This window comes from Bubalus bubalis, chromosome 4, assembly GCF_019923935.1.
Source record: "Bubalus bubalis isolate 160015118507 breed Murrah chromosome 4, NDDB_SH_1, whole genome shotgun sequence".
In the NCBI taxonomy this organism is placed as follows: Eukaryota; Metazoa; Chordata; class Mammalia; order Artiodactyla; family Bovidae; genus Bubalus; species Bubalus bubalis.
In genome coordinates, this window is record NC_059160.1 from 116,632,495 (window position 1) to 116,651,570 (window position 19,076).

Sequence of the window (19,076 nt, forward strand, 5' to 3'; positions counted from 1 at the left end):
AGCTGAATACAAACATACTATTTTTTCAATACTAAAGTATAAATTTTCAGAAGAGCCAGAATAAAGGCATAAGCATTTGAAAACAATCAATTGTATTTTTAAAAAATTTCATATTTAGAAAATAAGGGTGATTTTTCAGATGAGCATTTTATGCTATAAAAAGAAATTAAAGAATGATAGCTGCTTATCTTTTTAAGAAACCAAATTCTCATATTTGAGCAACATCAAAAACAATATATTATGTTGAATTACCTCCCACCAATTTTAGATATCCAGGCTTGATTGTTATACTTTTGACTATCAGTTTACACATCCAACTACTTTCTTGACATCCTGACTTGAATACATAATAGGCACTTCAAATAAAATTATCCTCTCCCAAAACAGAATTCATGACATGTTCCCATATTGGGGTAGGTAGGTAGAATAGGAAAAAAGAGTCCAGAACGGTGGTGGCTAAAAGACAAGGAAGATAAAAACCCAGGAAAATAAAACAAAGGAAAGTCCAAGGACCAGAGTGAGAACCTCAGGTAAAACAAACAGCACTCCTGGCCAGCCCAATTTACATAGGGCAGGCCCAGGGGGAGGAGAAAAAATACATAAAAAGAGGAGCCAAAATTGGGCCAGGGGCTTCTTGTCTCTTCATGTCTTTCCAGTTGGCCTGCCCTCATGCCTCAAGGTTGTATTTTCCTTTACTTTCTAAATGAAACTGAGCTGTAACATGGAGTTGTAATTCTGGGCCATCTGAGGGCTGTAACGCTGGTCCATCACTTCAAATTTTTATTGCAACGAGACAGAACCGAGGAAATTACACACTTTCCCGACACTTGTTTCTCCTCCTAAGAAAGAACTATCATCAAAAGTTCAGCTGGTCATACCAAGAAAACATAAGAGCTATTGTTGATTCTTGTCCTACCTTTCATTTTTAATTCATCATACACATTTACATATATGTATGCATACTTTTGGGAGAAGGCAATGGCACCCCACTCCAGTACTCTTGCCTGGAAAATCCCATGGACAGCGGAGCCTGGTAGGCTGCAGTCCATGGGGTCACTCAGAGTCAGGCATGACTGAGTGACTTCACTTTCACTTTTCACTTTCATGCATTGGAGAAGGAAATGGCAGCCCACTACAGTGTTCTTGCCTGGAGAATACCAGGGACGGGGCAGCCTGGTGGGCTGCCGTCCATGGAGTCACACAGAGTCAGACACGACTGAAGTGACTTAGCAGCAGCAGCATACACACTTCTGAGTGTCCCTTGGACTGCAAGGAGATACAACCAGTCCATTCTAGAGGAGATCAGCCCTGGGTGTTCTTTGGAAGGAATGATGCTGAAGCTGAAACTCCAGTACTTTGGCCACCTCATGAGAAGAGTTGACTCATTGGAAAAGACTCTAATGCTGGGAGGGATTGGGGGCAGAAGGAGAAGGGGATGACAGAGGATGAGATGGCTGGATGGCATCACCGACTCAGTGGACTTGAGTTTGAGTGAATTCTGGGAGTTGGTGATGGACACGGAGGCCTGGCATGCTGCGATTCATGGGGTCGTAAAGAGTCGGACACAACTGAGCAACTGAACTGAACTGTACTGATACATATATTGTGATTCTATCCACTTATCTGTTTCTACATTCACCCCTTTAATCACGGCAACATAATCCTGAGAGTTTCCTCTTTTGAACAATTTTGGGTAGTCTTAGATTTCTTTTCATTTGTATGTTATAAATTTCACAAAATGACTATTAATTTTAGTGAAATTTATATTAAAATAAGTTATCCCACTAGAAAAAAATACACAGATGCATAACAGAAAAAGAGATTTGCAAATGCACATGTGAGTAGGCATCATGTTTTTGTAGAGCATGTCACTGGCTATAGAGAAGTAGTTTGAGTTTTAAAATAATTCACTGTGACTAGTCTATGTGGATGGAGGGCTGTGAGAGAAGCATCTTCAGATTTTTTCAAAATAACTTCTTTATATGTCTTTTATTAAACACACTTACATTGATTGCTGTGCAATTTACATGGCAAAAGGAAATGATTCATAGTCTTCATGACTGCCTGAATTCATTTTTTTTTAATGTTAATTGTAAACAGAATTGGGGATTTTTGCAGCTGGCTTTTAGTTTTATGATGGTAGACTCTTCACCTAAAGTGAAATCAAGGTTTTGAGATCAGACAAGGATGAAGACAAATTCAACTTTTGGGCAATATGTCTGTCTGTCTGTCTGTCTGTCTCCTTTCCCATTTTATTCCCTTCCTTTTTTTTTTTTTTAAATTCCTTCTTTCTTTTTGTATAAAAAAGTATTGAGCTCATTATGTAATAAGACCTATGCCAGGAACCAAGTATAAAGAGACAAATAAACACATTCTCAATGTCCTCAACGATTTCTAGTTTAGCAGGAAAATCAGATAGTTAGAGGAATTTTAAACATATCAGGAGATAAATAAGATTAACTATTCTTATAAATGGAGAAGGCAATGGCACCCCACTCCAGTACTCTTACCTGGAGAATCCCATGGATGAAGGAGCCTGGTGGACTGCAGTCCATGGGGTCTCTAAGAGTTGGACACGACTGAGCGACTTTACTTTCACTTCTCACTTTCATGCATTGGAGAAGGAAATGGCAACCCACTCCAGTGTTCTTGCCTGGAGAATCCCAGGGACGGGGGAGCCTGGTGGGCTACCGTCTATGGGGTCACACAGAGTCGGACACAACTGAAGTGACTTAGCAGCATTCTTATAAAATGTCAGAGAAAGTTTCAAAAGAAGAGGAAGCATTTGACCTCAATTTGACCTATCAAAAGATGTTATCTCCCTGATATACATGATTGGATTTCATGAATATTTTTTCTTAATTATTACTTTTCCTCTCTAAGTAACATATTATCCTGGGAGATTCTCAATATTTCTTTCATGAAAATCAGGTTTCAAATTAAATCTAAGAAAATCATGTTGTAGCAACTTAATTCACCACACATTCCTGTGTCTACACTTTTAGGTAATGAGGGTAATGCAAACACTGACTACATGTGCCCAGCAATCTTTCCCTGGTGGCTCAGAAGGGAAAGAATCTGCCTGCAATACAAAAGACCTGGGCTCGCTCCCTGGGTTGGGAGGACCCTCTGGAGGAGGACAGGGCAACCCACTCCAGTATTCTTGCCTGGAGAATCCCCATGGACAGAGGAACCTGGTGGGCTACAGTCCATGGGGTCACAAAGAGTCAGACACGACTGAGCAACTAACCAGCAGCAGCAACAATCCAAAAACTTGCAGTTTATTATGTAAAAAAAAAAGTGAGGAAACATGAAAGTAACCTTGTTAGCTGGCAGACTGGAAAAAATTATATTACAATATTATAAACAGTACTATGCAATCACAGAAAAAGAAAGACTAATTCCAAATGAAGGATCATAGAAGCTTTCCAGAAATGATGGTCAATTGAGTTCCTAAGTTGTTCTTAGGTGAGTAAATATGCAGGTAGAAAACTTATCAGTTCAGTTCAGTTCAGTCGCTGAGTCATGCCTGACTCTTTGTGACCCCATGAATTGCAGCATGCCAGGCCTCCCTGTCCATCACCAACTCCCGGAGTTCACTCAAACTCATGTCCATCGAGTCAGGTGATGCCATCCAGCCATTTCATCCTCTGTCGTCCCCTTCTTCTCCTGCCCTCAATCCCTCCCAGCATCAGGGTTTTTTCCCAGTGAGTCAACTCTTTGCATGAGGTAGCCAAAGTACTGGAGTTTCAGCTTCAGCATCAGTCCTTCCAATGAACACCCAGGGCTGATCTCCTTTAGAATGGACTGGTTGGATCTCCTTGGAGTCCAAGGGACTCTTAAGAGTCTTCTCCAACACCACAGTACAAAAGCATCAATTCTTCAGCACTCAGCTTTCTTCACAGTCCAGCTCTCACATCCATACATGACCACTGGAAAAACCATAGCCTTGACTAGACGGACCTTTGTTGGCAGAGTAATGTCTCTGCTTTTGAATATGCTATCTAGGTTGGTCCTAACTTTCCTTACAAGGAGTAAGCATCTTTTAATTTCATGGCTGCAGTCACCATCTGCCGTGATTTTGGAGCCCCAAAAAATAAAGTCAGCCACTGTTTCTCCATCTATTTGGCATGAAGTGATGGGACCAGATGCCATGAGCTTAGTTTTCTGAATGTTGAGCTTTAAGCCAACTTTTTCACTCTCCTCTTGCACTTTCATCAAGAGGCTTTTTAGTTCCTCTTCACTATCTGTCATAAGGGTGGTGTCATCTGCATATCTGAGGTTATTGATATTTCTCCCAGCAATCTTGATCCCAGCTTGTGCTTCATCCAGCCCAGCATTTCATGACGTACTCTGCATCCAAGTTAAATAAGCAGGGTGACAATATACAGCCTTGACGTACTCCTTTTCCTATTTGGAACCAGTCTGTTGTTCCATGTCCAGTTCTAACTGTTGCTTCCTGACCTGCATATAGGTTTCTCAAGAGGCAGGTCAGGTCGTCTGGTATTCCTATCTCTTTCAGAATTTTCCACAGTTTATTGTGATCTACACAGTCAAAGGCTTTGGCATAGTCAATAAAGCAGAAATAGATGTTCTTTCTATTCTTCTAAAAGCAAGGAACTCTCTTGCTTTTTTCATGATCCAGCGGATGTTGGTAATTTGATCTCTGGTTCCTCTGCCTTTTCTAAAACCAGCTTGAACATCAGGAAGTTCACGGTTCACGTATTACTGAAGTCTGGCTTGGAGAATTTTGAGCATTACTTTACTAGTGTGTGAGATGAGTGCAATTGTGCGGTAGTTTGAACATTCCTTGCCATTGCCTTTCTTTGGGATTGGAATGAAAACTGACTTTTTCTAGTCCTGTGGCCACTGCTGAGTTTTCCAAATGTGCTGGCATATTGAGTGCAGCACTTTCACAGCATCATCTTTCAGGATTTGAAATAGCTCAGCTGGAATTCCATCACCTCCACTAGCTTCATTTGTAGTGATGCTTCTTAAGGCCCACTTGACTTCACATTCCAGGATGTCTGACTGTAGGTGAGTGACCACAGAATCATGATAATCTGGGTCATGAAGATCTTTTTTGTACAGTTTTTCTATGTATTCTTGCCAACTCTTCTTAATATCTTCTGCTTCTGTTAGGTCTATACTATTTCTGTCCTTTATCAGATAGTGAAGTGAAGTCACTCAGTCGTGTCCAACTCTCTGCGACTCCATGGACTGTAGCTACCAGGCTTCTCAGTCCATGGGATTTTCCAGGCAAGAGTACTGGAGTGGGTTGCCATTGCCTTCTCCAGGAGATCTTACGACCCTGGGATCGAACCCAGGTCTCCTGCATTGTAGGCAGATGCTTTACCCTCTGAGCCACCAGGGAAGCCCACCTTATCAGATAGAGGTAACATAAATTGAATATATCCATAGATATTTGAAAGTGGGGCAAAGAACAAGAGGAAAAATGAATCCAAGTTTGGGGGAGTCTCATGCTTATAAAACCAGGAAAAGGATCCTTAAGATAAAACAAAATTAAGATTACAAATACAAATTATGTATGAATGTGAATTTTTATTTATAATAAGAAAATTGTTATTATTTTAATATATATTATATACAATATAAATAGACTTCCCTAGTGGTTCAGACAGTAAAGCATCTTTCTACAATGCAGGAGACCTGGGTTCGATCCCTGGGTTGGGAAGATTCCCTGGAGAAGGAAATGGCAACCCACTCCAGTATTCTTGCCTAGAAAATCCCATGGACGGAGGAGCTTGATGCAGGCTACTATCCATGGGGTCACAAAGAGTCAGGCACAACTGAGAGACTTCACTTTCACTTTCACAATATAAATAATTATACAATTGTTAACAATATATAATTGTTATATATATAATATATATAATTGTTATATATGTTACATATACAATATATAAATAACTGATGAATATCACTTTTAAAGGAAAATTGCACTGGACACTTATTAAAGGAAAAAAAGAATTTTTTTTTCAAGACCACTGCATTTGGAGAGAGCAATTTGTCACTGTGGAGAACAAAATGCAGGGATATGATTAAATTCTGAGGTGAGCTGGTGAAAAAGTGGGGGAAAGTTGGTTAGTGTGATAGTTCAATGTATTTGCTAAGTGTTGCTTTGGAAAGTTAGGTTCCTACATTCCCAGAGGGATTGGGAGACAGGAACTCTACCTTTCTTGACTTTTACATTACAAATGAATGACACTCATTTCACTTTTAGAAAGACATTTCTAGATGCAGAAGATTTCTAACTCAAAGAAGCAGAGAAAGAATTAATTATTTCAAGTTTTCCAAAGTAAATGCTCTAAGAGAAGGGAGACAGAAAGAAACCTGTGTAAAGTATAGTCAAGCTGAAGAAATGGTTGTCTATTATGTTCACTACCAAAATTATCAAATCCTGAGAAATACTTGTAAATTTCTTACACATTTATATATTAGTTTTCTTTTCTGTAATCATTAGATACACTATATTTGATTATATCTTCATGTAGCAACAATATTCTGATATCATTTCTTATAGAAAAATTCCATTTTCCCTTCAGCAAGTTTGGCTAAAATAAATTTAAATTTAAAGAAGTTTATCTCAGATTTACTACTTATGATTAATAGTATCAATAAAATTTTAGGAAGAAATTACTTCCAGATTTGTTTCATATGTGTGCTCTAAAATTTCATAGAATTGCACATTTTTTTGTTCAATAACTAATCATAAATATTCTCTGAACTAATCACATCCATCCACCAATCTGCCAGAAATTTCCTTGCTGTTGTTGTATACTTTGTTTACATTAATTTTGTCCGTGTTAGTATTTCATGTCAAATAAATAAAAAGTTAATAAAAATCTGAATAGTGTGATTAGGTAAGGCAAACTCAGATATGTGGAATAGGCATGAGCAAGGTGTGGTCTGGTAGAACTCACTTTGACTATTGTTTGGTGTGTAACCTGAGCACCAGTTTGCAGAACACTAGTGAAGCATTAGGAAAACTGGGCAGAAAGGGGTCAGGCATGGTTGATTCACAACAGAAATGTATATAGTATGTTCATAAAGCTAAACATAAGATCCCCTCTATTTTTTTGGGGGGGGGTTCATATCATACAGCATGTAGAATTTTAGTTCTCCAGCCAAGGGTGGAACCCATTCCCCCTGAAGTTGGAGCACAGCCTTAACTACCAGAATGCAAGGGATGTCCCCCTTCTACCTGTGAAATCTAAACGATGGAACCGAACATCATTTGGCTATTTTTGTAAAGACAGTGATTTCTTTCTTCTTTCAAAAATACAAATAAATTGCCAGATGAAAGTGATAAAACCGGAAAATTTTTGTTAGAATGACAAATTTTGTAACTGAGTTTTTTTTGTTTAAATTTCATCAAATAAATTGTTGCAGTTATATGGAGGACAGATAATAGGCTTGCCTTGCTGAGCAAATGGAAGAGAAAGAATCAAATAGAAGAGAAAGTTAATTGAAAGCTGATCTAAGAGTTAACTTGAACAGAATCCCATTACCAGCTCTATAACCATGCCTTTGCATATATATAGGGAAAATTTTTCAAGGACAGTATAAAGCAAAATGTGCATTACATGCCATCTAAAGTAAGTTCCATTTCTGTGCTTGAATGGATAAAATGCTGCAAATTGAACACTGCTTGAAAAGACCTACTGAGAGACTGGAAATGATATTTTAAAAGGCCTTCAATGTCATGGAGGTAATTACTTTTCTTATGAAATAAGTGCTATCCTATGTTAGTAAAAGGAAAAGATGACACTGTTTGTCTTGTTCATTGCTGCAATATGATTTATCACAGTTCGTTTATGAGAGCCTCATATTTCCTTGTCATATTTTGATTATGATTTTTTTCAGGGAAAATAATATTTTCACTTTTCAATTTAAATTTAGTGTACAATCATAGTTGTCTGAAAACATATTGACAATCACAACAACACACTTGGAAAAATTAGAGTTCAGTTCAGCTTTCCTTTTTTCCTTTAACAAAACTACACAAGAGAAAATAAGAGAAGACTGAAACAACTTCACATTTGTCTGGAAAAAGTTGAACACATTTAGAAAAAGGATGACAGTGTTTTAACCATATCAAGTTCATAGTAGTCTGATTTTCAAAATCAATGTGGCTTATAATGATATACTTTAAGTATCATCTGGAAAATTAAAATAATTCTTTCCAAATTATTCTTTGGAGAATTCTTTCTACATTCTCTCCACTATGTTCATACATAAAAGAAATTGCATTTCTAATCAAATAAGGAATAATTTCCTCAGATATATAAAAATAATATGACATTAGGTTAGTATACACCCTTTGAAATCATTGACTTGTCTAGTCTTCATGTATATTCTTTCACAGTTTGAGGTTGTTTATAAGTTTATTCAGGAAGGTTTTAGTGTCATTTCTGTGTTACACTTTAAAGTACATTTTCCTTTGAAGTGGACAAAGACTAGAATGTCATATTTTGCAAGCTAAGATGATTTATAATTAAATCACATGTTACATAAAAAAAAAACTTTAATTGTAAAATCAAATTTATCCAAGTCCTTCCTAACAAGAATTATTAATACAATAAAGTATGAATAGTACCATTGGGTCTATTAGTTGGTAAAACCTTCGTAGAGGGACAATTTCGATCCACATATAATCAATTAAAATGTACTTACTTATATGCCAGCAATTTCATTTCTATGAATTTATAACAAGGCAAAATTCTCTCCATTCCAACATTTTAAAGATGTCAACTATTTGATGATACCAAAATGTTAAACAATGGTGAACCTTTCAAATTTGGTCTTACTTGGCAATAATTAAAAATGATATTGGTGATATATATAGAAAATATGTTCATAATAATTCAAATGATTGTTCTCTAAGTCACTAAGTCATGTTTGACACTTTGTGACCCCATGGACTGTAGCTCATCAGGTTCCTCTGCCCATAGGATTTCCCAGGCAAGAAAACTGGAGTCGGTTGCAATTTCCTTCAAGGGATCTTCCTATCCAGGGATCAAACTCATGTCTCCTGCTTCAGCAGATAGATTCTTTACCACTGAGTCACCAGGGAAGTCCATTTAAAGATCAGATCAGATCAGATCAGATCAGTCGCTCAGTCGTGTCCGACTTTTTGTGACCCCATGAATCACAGCAGCCAGGCCTCCCTGTCCATCACCATCTCCCGGAGTTCACTCAGACTCACATCCATAGAGTCAGTGATGCCATCCAGCCATCTCATCCTCTGGCGTCCCCTTCTCCTCCTGCCCTCAATCCCTCCCAGCATCAGAGTCTTTTCCAATGAGTCAACTCTTCTCATGAGGTGGCCAAAGTACTGGAGTTTCAGCTTTAGCATCATTCCTTCCAAAGAAATCCCAGGGCTGATCTCCTTCAGAATGGACTGGTTGGATCTCCTTGCAGTCCAAGGGACTCTCAAAAGTCTTCTCCAGCACCACAGTTCAAAAGCATCAATTCTTCGGCGCTCAGCTTTCTTCACAGTCCAACTCTCACATCCATACATGACCACAGGAAAAACCATAGCCTTGACTACTATATATAAATTATCAACATTATATTTCATTATTTTACTTTTTGAATGTGGCTTAAATGTACATAGAAGTTTTGGGAAAGGACAGAAACCAAAATATCCACCAATGATTGATATCTTATTTAATAATAAAACTCAAAATTCATTCCCAATACATTATTTGCACTGAAAAATGTTTGTGACTAAATGAATAAGTCAATGAACACCATCAATTAAGAAAAATAAAAATAATAATTTGAATAATAATATAATAATAATAATAATATGGATGTATATTCTCACCCATAATGTTGGACATTTTTCAATGACATTCTTGGAAATGCAATAAGGGAAAAATCACCGTTAGAAAAAAAAGAAACAAAAATTAGAAAGGAGGAAAAGAAAACTATAATTATTTGCAAATGATAGTATTTTATAAGAGAAAACAGAAGAGAATTAATTAAAAATTTAAAACTGTATACATTTTAAAGAGTGTGACTAGAATTAAATCCAAATACTACATACAGCAATAAAAGAAAATTAATGGAAAAAAAGATGCCGACACTCAAAATGGAAATAAAATAAATAATGAAATGCCTGGAAATACATTTTACAACTTGAATCTATGAGCATATGTAATTGTAACTACATAATTTTTTACAATACATAAAAGAAAATGAATAAGTTAGGCTATTTATCCTTACTATGAATGAGAAGATAATATTTAAATATACCAATTCTTAAGCTGATCAAAATATTTAAAGCAATCTTGATATTTCCAATGGTGACATTTTTGGACTTGAACATGAGGTCAATATGAAGGAACCAAGTCAAAATAGTAAAAAAAAAAAATTAGAATAGAAATAAAATGAATGGGACCAGAAACAAGTAGACAATTTGCTACACTATACTTCAAACCCCAAATTATTTTTAAAGCATAGTGCAAATTCAAGAGCAGGCAGATATATTAAAACACATGTACAGAGAACATATAAAGATACAATTAATATATAATGTGGTATGTAACAAAGTTTGCATTTTTATGTGAGACATGATGGATTATCAGTAAATGAAGATGAGGTAGTAATTTTTAAAGTATGAGGTTGAATTATTCCAAATCTTATATCAAAGAAATTCCAAATGGATGAATATCAATATTTAAAAAAATCAGAGAAACCAAAACAAAGCTAGAAAAAATATATAAATGAATAATATCCCATACTATTGAAACCAACACAAACCATTTTACCATAACTGAGGAGGTTAATATATATATAATATACATTTATTATGCATATCATATATACATGTATTATGTATATTATATATATATTTATTATGTATATTATATATACATTTATTATGTATATATACATATATACACATATTATTATATGTATAATCTATATACATACAATATATATACATATAATATATATTTATTATGTATATTATATATATAATAAAAAGATTAGGAGGGGAAAGAGAGGAAGAGAAAGATTGACTTTTTAAATGTTAAAATATTTATGCCATTATCACATAGTAGAATTCATTGTCTTTTTTAATTTATAGAAGAAAACAGCAGTAGACTTTCTGTATTTTCTAAATATATATAATTTGCATCATAAGAACAAGAAATAACTAATTTCACTTTTTAAAAGTCCATATTTGTTCTATCAGTTTTATTTCTGGCCAAGTGCACCTTAAATGGGAGAAGGCAATGGCACCCCACTCCAGTACTGTTGCCCGGAAAATCCCATGGATGGAGGAGCCTGGTGGGCTGCAGTCCATGGGGTCGCTAAGAGTCAGAAACGACTGAATGACTTCACTTTCACTTTCCACTTTCATGCATTGGAGAAGGAAATGGAAACCCACTCCAGTGTTCTTACCTGGAGAATCCCATGGACGGAGACGCCTGGTAGGCTGCAGTCCATGGGGTCGCACAGAGTCGGACACGACTGAAGCGACTTAGCAGCAGCAGCAGCAACACCTTAAATAACCTGTCAAGAGATATGAGAATACTATGTATGTATACATCATATTTTTTCAGGAACAATCATTCCAGCTATATTTACAATAATAAACTGTTTATGCAATCTGAATTTAACACACCCAGGCATTCATTGCTATAGAAAACCATTCATACTTGTAAAATGAGGCAGATAATCAAACAAATATATTGAACTGAAAATATTTAATTGGTCCTAACTTCACTTAACCACAAAGTATGAATGTTTTTCCATAGCAATGAATGCCTGACTGTCTCTCTTGTGTTCATTTCACAATGGCAACCATTTTTTCATCTTTCAGATGTACCCTACCTCCAATCCCTACTATATTTAGCTCACTATTTTCCAGGCAATGTGTCTTTTAACACAAACACTTTAGTTTTGGGATATCATTTGGCATCTTACTATGAAAAATGAAGATTTAGTTTTCTTACATCCTCTATACACAGAGATACACAATACACATAGCCCATAAACATGCTTTTCATTAGCCCATTCTATCAATATTGTCAGATTTGGCTAGACAAATATTCAGTATTTATATTCTTGGAACTGTATTATTTTCCACTCAGACATGTGAAATACTCCAATTGGGTTTCATTTATATAATAGTTTTTAATCAATAAATAATTGCAATAGTTATAGATTTTAAAAGTTATTCAGCAATGTATAAGAAGTAGTTATTTCTACTTATTTCTCTTACAGACTTACAAGCATTTTTCGAGTATCTTGTTTTTAAATTAATGTAAAAACATATGCATTTGTAATAAATATTTAGGTAAAATAAACTTTAAGAATAAATCTATAAAAACACAGTGCTAAAAGAGAGCACATACTGATCTATGACTTAAGTAGAATTAACACAAATACAGAGTAATGAAAATGACTTTTTTAATGAGTGAAAACCTACATTTCAATACTAATTTTAAAAAGAAAGAAGGAAATGCTTTCTAATACTAGTGTAACAATTTACGTTATGTTGCCATCTGTTTTATTTTCTTATCTACAGACAGAAAGAAACATGATAATGGTATTATTATAGTTGTTTTCTTCACTACTTATTGATCTTTACCTGTTTTCTAGGTCTCCAGCTATGAATTTTATGTGCTATATTAATTTTGCATTTTATAGAACAAAATATTTGATATTAAAAAAGCTGTTTTCTTCCAATTAAACTGCATTTCATTAAGTCTAATTACCATATCATTGGGCTTCCCAGGTGTCTCAGGGGTAAAGATGCCGCCTGCCAATGGAGGGAGATGTCAGAAATGAGAGTTCGATCCCTGGGTCCGGAAGATCCCATGGTGAAGGAAATGGCAACGCACTCCAGTGTTCTTGTCTGAAAAACTCCATGGACGGAAGAACCTGGAGTGCTACAGTCCATGGGGTCTCAAAGAGTTGAACACAAGCTGAGTGACTGAGCACACATCATTATGTCATCATTAAAATTTTCTTATTTAACCCATTTAGTTATGTAATAATTTCCAAACTTTGTTTGTCTAGGCTCAGAGTCTTTAACTTTCCCCCAAACCTGCTTCCCCTACCTCTGTCATGAGCAAAGTCCATTAAGACACCCCAGGATACGAAAATGGAATCTGGGTAATAAAGTAACACTAACCGGTTTTTTTTTTTTTTTTTTTTTTCCCCCTTTGTGCATCATCTAGTTTGGTCCTAGAGTGCTGCACGCAGATGTCTTATTTCAGGCTCTTCAGACCAGCGTCCCCAGCGCAAAAAGGGCTGCGACCTCTAATGGCTGAAGCGGAGGATGCTTCAGCTCTGCCGGCCATGCGCAGAAGAGCTGGCAACTCAACCCTCTGTGCAGAGACACCGCACTAAGTACACTTCGCCCGGCACTGTCATCTGGAGTCGAGCAGCGCAGCTGCCTAGGACCCACAAGAACCCTGATCTCTTCTGACTGGCAAGAAACTAATGAAGCAGCCTGTTGTGGAGAGAGTAGACTAGATCGACTGGAGCAGGAGCTCGCACCTTTGCCAGCTCTAATCAATCAAGCTTTACTTGCTTCCTGAACTGTACTCAGTCTATTGCTGCACCAACTCAGGAGGGTAGGTAATGCCCCCTGAATCTTTTATCCTCAGTTAATGTCAGTGAATATTTGCAATTGCTCAAGCAAAAATCCTGAAGTCATTTTTTACTTATTTCCACTCACACATCAATCCTGTTGCCGCTACTCTCAAAATGTATTCTCCACCTAACCAGGGTCTCAAGGAGTCCATTCCCCGGAATCTCTTGATGAATCTCTTGAATGAATCTGAATTCAAATGCACTGACCTGTTTTATAATAAGCACTGTGCTTTATTTTGTTGAAGGAGGCCGTGAAGACTATGTGAGCTCTGGCTGAACTGCCAGCTGGAAGGAGAAGTTTGAAGTGCCTCTTGCTTTCCCTTTGTCCCTGGACTGTATGACCCATGTATTCTTTCTGAGTGAGGAGCTTTTCCGAGGATGCAGCCTTGAGAGAGTAAGGCAGTGTTGAGATCATCTACGCTGAATACACAATTGAAACCGAGTTAAAGCCTCTACATAAGCTTTTAAGATCCTCGCCGGCAGGTGTGCAGGCTTCACGAGACAAGTCTCTTATGTAAGTTCCCATGTTTATTTATTTATTTTTATTTTAAATTCCTTTCAAGACACAAAACCATATCCTCACCACAAAGCTTTCTCACGTGGCAGTTTAGGAACTTCACCCACTTCCCTCCCATTACTACTGCTCCTGCCCCTTTTGTGTCGGGTAGACCCTGAACTGAGTCCCTTCCCTACCAGGTGCCGCTCCCACTAACACAGAGAGAGTAGGTTCGGCAGAGCAGGACGGGAAAATTACCTGCTGATTAAGGTATGGGGAAGGGAGTGCTCCAGCTCTAAAGACTCCTTCTCCCAGAGGGAGGGAAGTGGGATACTTTTAAGGGGTAAGAAGTAGAATGGGTCATCAGAACTGAGGAAAAGGGGATGATTTTCAGCAACAGCCAGAGCCATGAGCAGTCCTTCTGGTTCCCTTGCAGAGGGGCTAATTGTGCCTAACAAAGTGCAAGTACCACTTTGGGCAGCGATCCTAGCATGGTAATGAAGCAAAGGCAACTTTCAGACACTTTGGGTGCTATCTCTGCAGGCACTGCCCACCTGGTCAGGTTGGAACCGGTTCTGGGTGGTTGACGGTCTCCATCTTGGGCCTCTCTGGCTCGGGCTGGTTCTGGGGTTTTATTTACATGGCAGCTACTTTAGTCTTGGTTTCTGTTAAGCAGGCACAGCTGTGGGATTGGACTAAGATTTGTTGTGAAAATCAAAGGAAAGTAGGTGGAGCTCAGTGCAGGTGTAAGTCCTTTCCCAGTGACATTGCCTTCTCCTTAACCCTGGCAACGATGAATGGGTTCTCTATTCCCATACTTTTATTTCAAAAATATTGTATAAATGATATCATACAACATGTAACCTTTAGAATTTACTTTTTTTATGCAAAATAATTCCCTGGAGACTATCTAAGTTGTGTGTAGCAATAGTTTGTTTCTTTTCATTGCTGATAGTATTCTATGACATGTATGTACCATAAATGTGCTTAACTATTCACCCATTGAAGGGGTTCTGAGTTGTTTTCAGTTATTGGGATAATGCTTCTGTGTATAGGTTTTGTATATGTTTTCATTGTTTTGAAATAAATGACTACCCAAGAGTGAAATTTATGGGTGGCATGGAGGTTGCATATTTAGTTTTATTAAGAAATTGCCAAAGTGAGGATGCTATACCAGTTTACATTTTCTCCAGGAGTGTATGTTTAATTTAGTATTTCTGCAACATTGTTAGCATTTGGTAGCATTTTATATTTTAGCCATTCTCCTAAGTATGTGGTGATATTATGGTTTTAATTTGCATTTCCCTTATGGCTAATGATGTTCTCTTTTGCCATCTGTATATTATTTTCAGTGAAATGTCTATACACCTCTCTGTTACATTTTCTCATTGAATTGCTTGCTTTTTGGTTGTTTGTTTGTTTTACTATTGAGTTTGAGAGTTCCTTTTATATTCTAAATACTAGACTTTTGTCAGCTATGTGGCTTGCAAATATTGTCATCATATCTACAGCTTGACTTTTCTTTATCTAAATAGTGTCTTTCATGAAGATTTAAAAACTTTCCCCCAGTTTTATTGAGATACATGTGACATGACATTAGTGAATTTTAGATGTAAAAATGCAAAAATTTTTTTTCATGTATATTTATGGGGAATGGTTTTTTAGCTTTGATGAGGCTTAACTTGTCTGTTTCCTTTTTTCCCTAAATGGATCATGCTTTTGGTGTTATGTCCAAGAGCTTGTTGCTTAATCTCTGGTCAAGAGGACTATCATCTAAATTTTTTATAGTTTTACATTTTACATCTATATCTATGGCACAATTTGAGTTAACTTCATATGTACTGGAGAAGGCACTGGCACCCCACTCCAGTACTCTCGCCTGGAAAAATCCCATGGATGGAAGAGCCTGGTAGGCTGTGGTCCATGGGGTCACAAAGAGTTGGACATGACTGAGTGACTTCACTTTCACTTTTCACTTTCATGTATTGGAGAAGGAAATGGCAACCCACTCCAGTGTTCTTGCCTGGAGAATCCCAGGGACAGAGGAGCCTGGTAGGCTGCTGTCTATGGGGTCACACAGAGTCAGACATGACTGAAGTGACTTAGCAGTCATATGTACTATGAAGTGTAGCTTGAGGTTCATTTTTGGGCGAAAGTATATCCAATTGATTCAAGATTGTTTGTTGATCACTGTTTTTTTCTGCATTGATTTGCCCTTGCAACCACAACAAAAATCATGTAGAAATTTTTTGGGGTGGGGTCTAGTTTTGAGTTCTCTATTCAGTTTCATTGTCTGTGTGTTTGTAATCCATCCTTCCATCAATACTATTACACATTGCTTCTATTACTGTAGCTATTATAGTTAGTCATAAAACTGGTTAACATGATTCCCTCAGTTTAGTCTTCTTTTTTCAAAATTGATTTAGATATCCTAAGTGCTTAGACTTTTTCAAATAAATTTTAGAATCAAATTTTCTGTATCTAAAAAAAAAAAAAAGGAACACTTGCTGCAGTTTTGACTGGAATTTGATTAATTCTGATTAGGGGAGAATTGACCATTGTTAATACATATACAAACTAGTATTTTACTGATTTGCTTGTATTTATATAAGAATTATGGAAGAAAGTGAAGAGGAACTAAAAAGCCTCTTGATGAAAGTGAAGGTGGAGAGTGAAAAATTTGGCTTAAAGCTCAACATTCAGAAAATGAAGATCATGGCATCCGTTCCCATCACTTCATGGGAAATAGATGGGGAAACAGTGGAAACAGTGTCAGATTTTATTTTTCTGGGCTGCAAAATCACTGCAGATGGTGACTCCAGCCATGAAATTAAAAGACGCTTACTCCTTGGAAGGAAAGTTATGACAAACCTAGATAGCATATTGAAAAGTAGAGCTATTACTTTGCCAACAAAGGTCTGTCTAGTCAAGGCTATGGTTTTTCCTGTGGTCATGTATGGATGTGAGAGTTGGACTGTGAGGAAAGCTGAGTGCCGAAGAATTGATGCTTTTGAACTGTGGTGTTGGAGAAGACTCTTGAGAGTCCCTTGGAATGCAAGGAGATCCAACCAGTCCATTCTGAAGGAGATCAGCCCTGGGATTTCTTTGGAAGGACTGATGCTAAAGCTGAAACTCCAGTACTTTGGCCACCTCATGCGAAGAGTTGACTCACTGGAAAAAACTCTGATGCTGGGAGGGATTGGGGGCAGGAGGAGAAGGGGACGCCAGAGGATGAGATGGCTGGATGGCATCCCTGACTCGATGGACATGAGTCTGAGTGAACTCCAGGGAGTTGGTGATGGACAGGGAGGCCTGTCGTGCTGCGATTCATGGGGTTGCAAAGAGTCGGACACAATTGAGCGACTGAACTGAACTGAACTGAAATACATTAAACAATGTAGTTCTCATTAGCTTATGAAATCTGCTGCCTACCAATCTGGAGTTATCTGCCTGTTTCTTTGATTTCACTGTTCTTCATGTATGTGGACCAGTTCTGAATTCTACCAGGTGAATACCTGTGGTTGGGAACCAACAAGTCCCTCTTTCCTCTCTAATTTTTCTATCTCAAAGTAGATGCCAAGTTTTTTTTGCCCCTTCCTTTTCTAGTTACTCTTCAGTCTTTTCTCCTACTATATTTTTCTTTGCTCATTCCACATAATTGGCTTAATGAATGAATGCAATATTGAGATTATTTTAATTCAATTTGTACTAATTTAATAAGCATTAAAATATTTAGTTTTATATTTCTTTTTAGTAGTGAAGTTCATTATTTTTAATGATATACATGTTCATGCTTTCTTCTGAGAAATATCTGCATATGGTCTTTTTTGTCTGTTAGAAGCTGGATAAATATCTTACCATTTGTATAAATTCAGTTTTTAATAAATAGTTCTTTGTCCTATTTCTGTTTTACTTTTAATTTTAAATTTTGACATTGTTTTAAGGAGTTTTGCTTTTTAACTTGAATATTACTTAAAAGTTTTTATCTATTGGGTGAACTTTAATATAAAAAAAATTACTTCAAATAGAGTCCAAAGCCCATTTTCACTGCAATTAAAATTTATGTCTCTTTTAGAAAAATATTGCACCAGTATGGAAAACTTTTGTCTGTATACTATGAGGTATGAATCTGAATGTGTGTCTTTTCAATTTGTATTATTTTGCCACTAACTTTTAAAAAAATTTTACCTATATCATCATATCGGTATGTTGAATTTGTATGAGTATATGTGAACTTGCCTGTATATAATAATGGTTTTTGTTTTAGACTATTCCTATAAATATTAGCAATTACTTTTTAATTTATAACAGTATCTATTTTTATTCATATCAAATATAATTATCTTACTAACTAAAATTTTAACAGTTGGTAGAGAATAATTAGTGTGTCATTTTGAAATATTTTGCTTTTATATATTTTCTTTTCTGGATAAATTTATGATCCTGCTGAAATTTTGATTTGAATTACTTAGTACTGGAATTTTAATTGAAAAGTAATTTGCAGAGAGTTTTAAAATTCCTGCTATTAAGTTTTCTAAAGAAGAACCATTGATGGCCTGCATCCTATTCAAGTTTGTATTTTTTAAATTTAGTGATTCTGAATACATCATTAAATATTTTATTTTTGATGAAAAGATTTATTACTGTCATATTTTATTGTATTTGCAATCACAATTGATTTTTCAGGATGATTCTTTTATTTATTCAAAGATGTCTATATATTTATCAAATAAATATTTATTTTTCTCAGACTACATATTAGTCACTGTTCTTAATATTGAGGATATTGCATCCCACTTGGGGACAGATGAAAGATACAATGCATAAACATCATGGTACCAGATAATAATAATGGTAGCAAGAAAATGAAGATGGTTATGAAGAAGATGATTCCAGTTAGGGGTATTATGAATACAGTGATCAAGGAACAACTCTCAGA

General features: G+C 36.4%; 1 long non-coding RNA gene across 1 annotated transcript in view; it reads right to left on the reverse strand.

Moving 5' to 3' along the window:
* The window catches only part of LOC123333360, a 41,686-nt gene extending 30,185 nt beyond the window's left edge, over positions 1 to 11,501 (reverse strand). Inside the window, exon 1 of the long non-coding RNA XR_006550698.2 lies at positions 11,440 to 11,501. This is a non-coding gene — a long non-coding RNA (uncharacterized LOC123333360). The remainder of the gene's footprint in view (positions 1 to 11,439) is intronic.
* Between the last annotated feature and the right edge of the window lie 7,575 nt (positions 11,502 to 19,076).